The sequence below is a fragment of the Nematolebias whitei genome, chromosome 13 (genome assembly GCF_014905685.2).
Source record: "Nematolebias whitei isolate Nwh7 chromosome 13, NemWhi1, whole genome shotgun sequence".
NCBI lineage: Eukaryota > Metazoa > Chordata > Actinopteri > Cyprinodontiformes > Rivulidae > Nematolebias > Nematolebias whitei.
Window position 1 is genome coordinate 42,431,192 of NC_056510.1, and position 6,123 is coordinate 42,437,314.

Below are 6,123 nucleotides of genomic sequence, written 5' to 3' on the forward strand. Positions count from 1 at the left end.
CTAATCCTTGCTCTAGTTCTAATCCTTGCTCTAGTTCTAATCCTTGTGGTGGCAGATAATCAGGATCCTTGGTAGAGAGTGGGCCCTGCCTGAGGTTTTGGTTTTTGGACCTGAGCACCTTAGGAATGAATGTTTCAGTCTTTCTCCCTCCTTAGATGCATTAATCTGTCCTCCAGCTCTAATGTTAAACATCTTGGTGTTATTTTTGATCAGGACGTGTCTTTTATCCCCCACATTAAAAACGTTACTAGAACCTCCTTCTTCCACCTGTGTAATATCACTAACATTAGAAACATCTGATCTAAAGATGATGCAGAAAAACTGGTTCATGCATTTGTCACGTCTAGACTGGACTATTGCAATGGTTTATTATCTGGGTGTCCAAATACTTCTTTAAAACATTTTCAGTTCAATGCTTAATTTGTAAACCGATCGATGCCGGAACGCAAAGAGCGGGCATGCAGGGATAGGAGGAGTGGAGTGGGGGGTTGTGGGTGGAGGAGGGTCTGTGCTTCCTTCCCCAGAACATTTTGAATAAAGTAGATGCCATGCAGCTTTTTATTTAGTGTGTCTGAAATGTATGGGTGAATTGTGACACATCAGCAGTTGTGCGCGCTCTCTAGAGCTGTCTGGAGACACTCCTGTGTGTAACATGCACTGTCCGCAGGGCACGCCACTGAAGGTGTTGGATGAAGACACTTCATCCCCGTGGGAACATGCAGTCTGTGCTGGGCAAGAGTGTGTAAGTAAGTAAGTAAGTAAAACTTTATTTATATAGCACTTCTCAAGATAAAAATCACAAAACGCTTCAACAAATCAGATAAACAAAAGCAAAAAACAAATTCAGGCAAAAGCAGATTTAAAAATATAAGTTTTTAGCGGACTTTTAAAAGAAATCACTGAGTCCAGTGATCGGAGAGTTTGAGGAAGAGAGTTCCAAAGTCTTGGATCCACAGAAGAAAAGGCTCCATCTCCTTTAGTTTTCAATTTTGTCTGGGGGACTGTCAGCAGGCCTGGATCACAGGACCTCAGAGCTCTGATCGGTGTGTAGGGATGTAAAAGTTCTGTTATGTAATTTGGTGTTTGACCATGTAGAGCTCTCCAGGTTAAAACCAAAACCTTAAAATCCATTCGATGTTGAACTGGGAGCCAATGAAGTTGCTTTAAAAGTGGTGTTACATGGCAATACTTTGATGATCCAGTCAGGAGTCGAGCCGCAGTATTTTGCACAGACTGCAACCGGTCTAGGGAGGTTTTGTTTAAACATGTATACAGTGCATTACAATAATCCAGGCGAGATGAAACAAATGCATGAATTAACATTTCCATTTCTGGACGGGAAACAATATGGCTAAGTTTGGCAATGTTACGCAGATGGTAGAAACAGGAACGAACCAGAGACTTAATATGATTTTCCAGAGTAAAACAAGAGTCAAAAGTTAGACCAAGATTTCTAACCGAAGACTTAGCTAAATGACCAAGAGGTCCAAGGTTCTGCTTTATCACTGCAGTTGTTTTTTCTGGAGCAAAGATGATTACTTCAGTTTTCTCACTGTTCAGCTGCGTGCACAAGCTTTGCTGCAGTCGGAACATCCACTCCACAGACTGGGCCCCCTCGTGGTATTTTTAATAAATAATGAAAAGTTTTATTAATAACCTAATTAAACTGTGAAACTGATGTTCAATTTAGTTGTGTTCTTTTAATTATGTTTTTGAGTTTTTTAATAAAAATGCGCAATGACTTTGGACTTTTAGGGGTGGAGATTTGAGTTGCTGGATCCGAGCAAACAGTTGCCAGGAACGCACCCTGTCAAAATAAGCGAATTCCCGGATTTTGTTCCAGCAGAAACTGGCTCAGATCAAGCACTGCTTCAGCTGATCCAAAATGCTGCTGCCAGAGACTTAACTGGAGTTAGTGGGAGAGATCACATCTCTCCAGTTTTAGCTTCTCTTCATTGGCTCCCTGTCAAATCCAGAATAGATTTCAAAATCTTACTTCTAACCTACAAAGCTCTCAACAACCTAGCTCCATCTTATATTATAGATCTTATTGTTCCATATTTTCCTAACAGAGCACTTCACTCTCAGGCTGCAGGTTTACTTGTGGTTCCTAGAGTTTCCAAAAGCAGAATGGGAGGCAGATCTTTCAGTTCTCAGGCTCCTCTCTTGTGGAACCAACTTCCAGTTTCTGTCCATGAGGCTGACACATTATCCAGTTTTAAGACTGGACTTAAGACTTTCCTTTTTGCTAAATCCTATAACTAGGGTCGGCTTGTCATGCTGTTTTAAGCTTAGACTACTAGAGGCCACATTGACCTCATTTCCTTCAATGAATTGTTAAAATTGAATAGTTTCATTTGATATTATTTCTATCTTAACATGTGATTCTTGACCTGCCATTGTGTATCTGTTCCTATCAAACCAAGCCGGTCGAAGCAGATGTCCTCTTGTCCTGAGCCTGATTCTGCTAAAGGTTTCTTACTCATGAGGTAGTTTTTCCTTTCCACTGTTTCTTCATGCTTGCTCAAGATGAGAGCTAAACTCAAAGCAGTCTGCTCCTCAGATAAATCCATCCATCCATCCATTCTTTACCCGTTTATTCCATTTTGGGTCACAGGGGCGCTGGTGCCCATGTCCAGCAATCACTGTGCGAGGGGCGGGGTACACCCTGGACGGGTCGCAAGTCCATCACAGGGCCACATAGAGACAAACGAGACAAACAACCATTCACTCTCTCACTCACACCTAGGGACAATTTAGAATCACCAATCAGCCTAACATGCATGTTTTTGGACTGTGGGAGGAAACCGGAGCACCCGGAGAAAACCCACGCATACATGGAGAGAACATGCAAACTCCACCCAGAAAGGCCCCTGGACCGGGGTTTGAACCAAGGACCTTCTTGCTGAGAGGCAGCAGCTCTACCAGTTGCGCCACCGTGCTGCCCCCTCAGATAAATAGTAAGTGTTTTTAAGTTACTTTTATGTATATGAATGTTTCTGTTCAGTGCCTTGCGATGACTTCTGTTGTGACTTGGCGCTTTATAAATAAACTGGATTGAGTTTAACTGTGATGTGGGACCCACGGTTACCTGCAAGGATTGGTTGTAGAAAATCTGTAGAACGACTGGGTCTGCTGGCCCCATGCATAAACTACTGTACAATCAAGATTATGGCAAGATCATGAAAAAACTTTGGGATACTTAGGGATCAACTTTGGGACAAGTGGGATACCCCATGGTGTTACTGTCATCTTCTAGCATGTAGCATGCTTCTAGCACCCTGACACCCAGACGCACTGTTTAATGAGCGTGCAGGAGAGGATCTCAGGTAAGAGGGAAATAGCAGGAAATACATATTTAGCAAGTTTCAAGAGTGCTACTGCATCATAACTGAGTTCACTGTTGAAGTAAAGGTTTTCCAAATGTGCTGCCACCCAGCCACATTCCAATAGGTTGTGTAGTTCATGCCATGCTTCGAAGGGTTGCCATCTGGACTGAAGAGGACCTAACAGTGAAAAACTACTCTGAAATCACTAGCTAAAAATCACTTTTATGTCAGTCAGCCTCAACTTGAACATAAGTTCAAGGCTTCATGTTGGTGGCTGTACAATTCTAGGGCGATGTGACACAGAATCAACAGTGGAATCTGAAGACAAAAACTGTCTGAAAAAGGAACAGCACTTTGAAAACAATTAAAGACATGGAACCCACCTGGAGCTGCTCGTACGAGACGCTGACTGGTCCAGCTTTGTGTCGGGGACACAAACAAAGCTTGGAGCCTGGCGAGATTCATTCACTTGTGACCGCTATCACGAAAGATTTCAACTGCTTTACAAAGTCAAAATCTTTAGCAATAGAAACAGTGCCAGTAAAAATCTAATCTATGGGTTTTGTGGTGTGAAAACTTTGTTCAGGATTACAAAAAGTAAAATTAGGATTTAACAGAAGAGGGACTGTCTTGAGTTTGAGTTTGGTTTGTTCAGTGTTTTAAATGTTTTGGTTGGTTTAGACCAGGGGTGTCAAACCCACTTACAAAAGGGGGCCAAAATTAAAACCTTTTTCAAACTAAGGGCCGGTTTCAGAATCTACATTAACTCAAGTCAGATACTCGACATCTGTTCTTGGTTGCAGGTTCCTCAACAAGAGTTTGATTGGTCTCATTTGACGCCCTCTGTTGCACTTTTGACATCATAATCAAAGATTATTGAAAAAATTAAAGTGAAAAAAGTATTTTGCATTTAAAATATCATCTTGGGGGCCAGATAAGATGTCAACAAGGGCCACATTTGGCCCCCGGGCCTTGAGTTTGACACAAATGGTTTAGAGTTTCATTAGTATTTGGACTTAAGCTAATAAAATGTAAAACTAACTCACTTGGTTATAATGAACAGATATCTGATTTTAACCATTTGGGTAACAATTTATCTTTTCCACCAAGTTGTTTAAAAGTTGTGGTCATTTTATTTTTTAAATTTCACTTTTTGTTCTCTGAGATTAGCTGATAATCATGATGAATCTGATGGAAAAGAGCATTTGTCACATGAAATGTGTGAGCAGGGCAGTCGGTCATTCCATCCAGCTTTTAGCACAAGAAGAGGTTGCTGCTGAATGGTGGCCGTAGAACAACGCCGTGCACATTCAATGGAAATCTTGAAATATGTCCAGGGTTAGTGTTAGCATTAGCACACCAGCCACTGCAGCAAGCTAGAAGAATGTCTCACGAGTCTTTGCTTTAAACGTAGAGAAAATTGTTCTGGAAATGTTTATGATCTGTTTGCAGAGCTTTGACAAGTAGTGATCAGTTAGGCCCCTTTCACGCTGGAGGACCACTGCACCAAACATTACCAATGATCCACAACACAAACGGTCTTTGCAGGGACTTGGAGAAGTCCTGTGGAGGGAACTAAGAACACAGAGGGCTCTGCATTGGTCCTGCGTGGACCGTGGGGGAGTCAGCGCCACAGAAACAGTCAATGAAACAGCCTAGTGCAGAAGTGATACCGTGGCTGCACCTTGCTGTGGTCTGAGATGGCTGTGCCATGTGAGTAAACAGAACGTAGTAAGGGAACAGGACAGTCTTATAGGGATTTGGAAAATAGCAGGGAATGACCTAAATGGCAATTACCAAGAGCACCATTGAGTCCTGGAGGCTCAGTGGGATTATCTGTCTAAATAAAGGTTGAATGAATCATCATGATTGCAGATTAAGTTTTCTAAATTATCCCTGATCTAGCCACGTTGTAATAGACTGTACAGGTCATGGAGAGCAAAGTGTGAAAGGAGACCAGTAAGCATTAAATGGAGTAGCTTCTTTTAGTTCTCAATATTAGTGTTGCTCAGTTCATTGCTTTAATTTTGCAGAGCACGACAAACTGCCGGTATGTGACCTGTTGCCATGTTTTTGAGTATTACTGATGAGATGAGTGATGAATAGACTCAGCACTAGTTCAGGGTTTAGAGTATCTTCTTTAAATTGAGCTACAAATAATTATTTTCTTTGTGCTTGCTGCAAACTACAATAAAAACTCTGAATGTTAAGTTGGCATATCATTTAATGCAAGATAAACCATTTTTAAAGCACATAATTAAATCCAGTTTAAATTGCCTTTTTTAAGTGACCACACTAAACTGCCTCTGTTTCAGTCTGATATCTGTAGAGGGCAGCGTGCACTTTGTTTTTGTCTTGTTCTGTGGCACACATTTAACAAAGCAGTATGCATTTTCCTTAAAAACTTGGTTTTAAACATTTTTATTTTGTACTGTAGTGACTAAAGCAAAGTGTCTGCACAGCATCAGGCTGCTGAGTGAATCCCTCTGAAGTGCTGACTGCGCTCAACGAGGACAGATCCTCCCTCCTTCACACGCAGCATTCTCATGTTCTTACTTATGTTGATTCGAACCAGGATGAATAATTGATCAGAGACTTAACCCTGGAAATCACTGTTGCCATAGCAGCGCCTCACACTTTCCAAGAGATGTCTGATCATTTACATTTGGGGCTGCTGGGAGAAGGAGGCCCAGATCAGAGCTGCTGTCTGATCGTCTGTCTGTCCGTCTGATCGTCTGTCTGACTGACTGACTGTCTGTCTGTCTGATCGTCTGTCTGACTGACTGACTGTCTG

At 41.9% G+C, this 6,123-nt stretch overlaps 1 protein-coding gene across 1 annotated transcript in view; it reads right to left on the minus strand.

The window, feature by feature from the left end:
• Positions 1 to 6,123, minus strand: part of LOC119419408 (ecto-NOX disulfide-thiol exchanger 1) — a 164,274-nt gene that overhangs the window by 99,170 nt on the left and 58,981 nt on the right. The window lies entirely within an intron of this gene.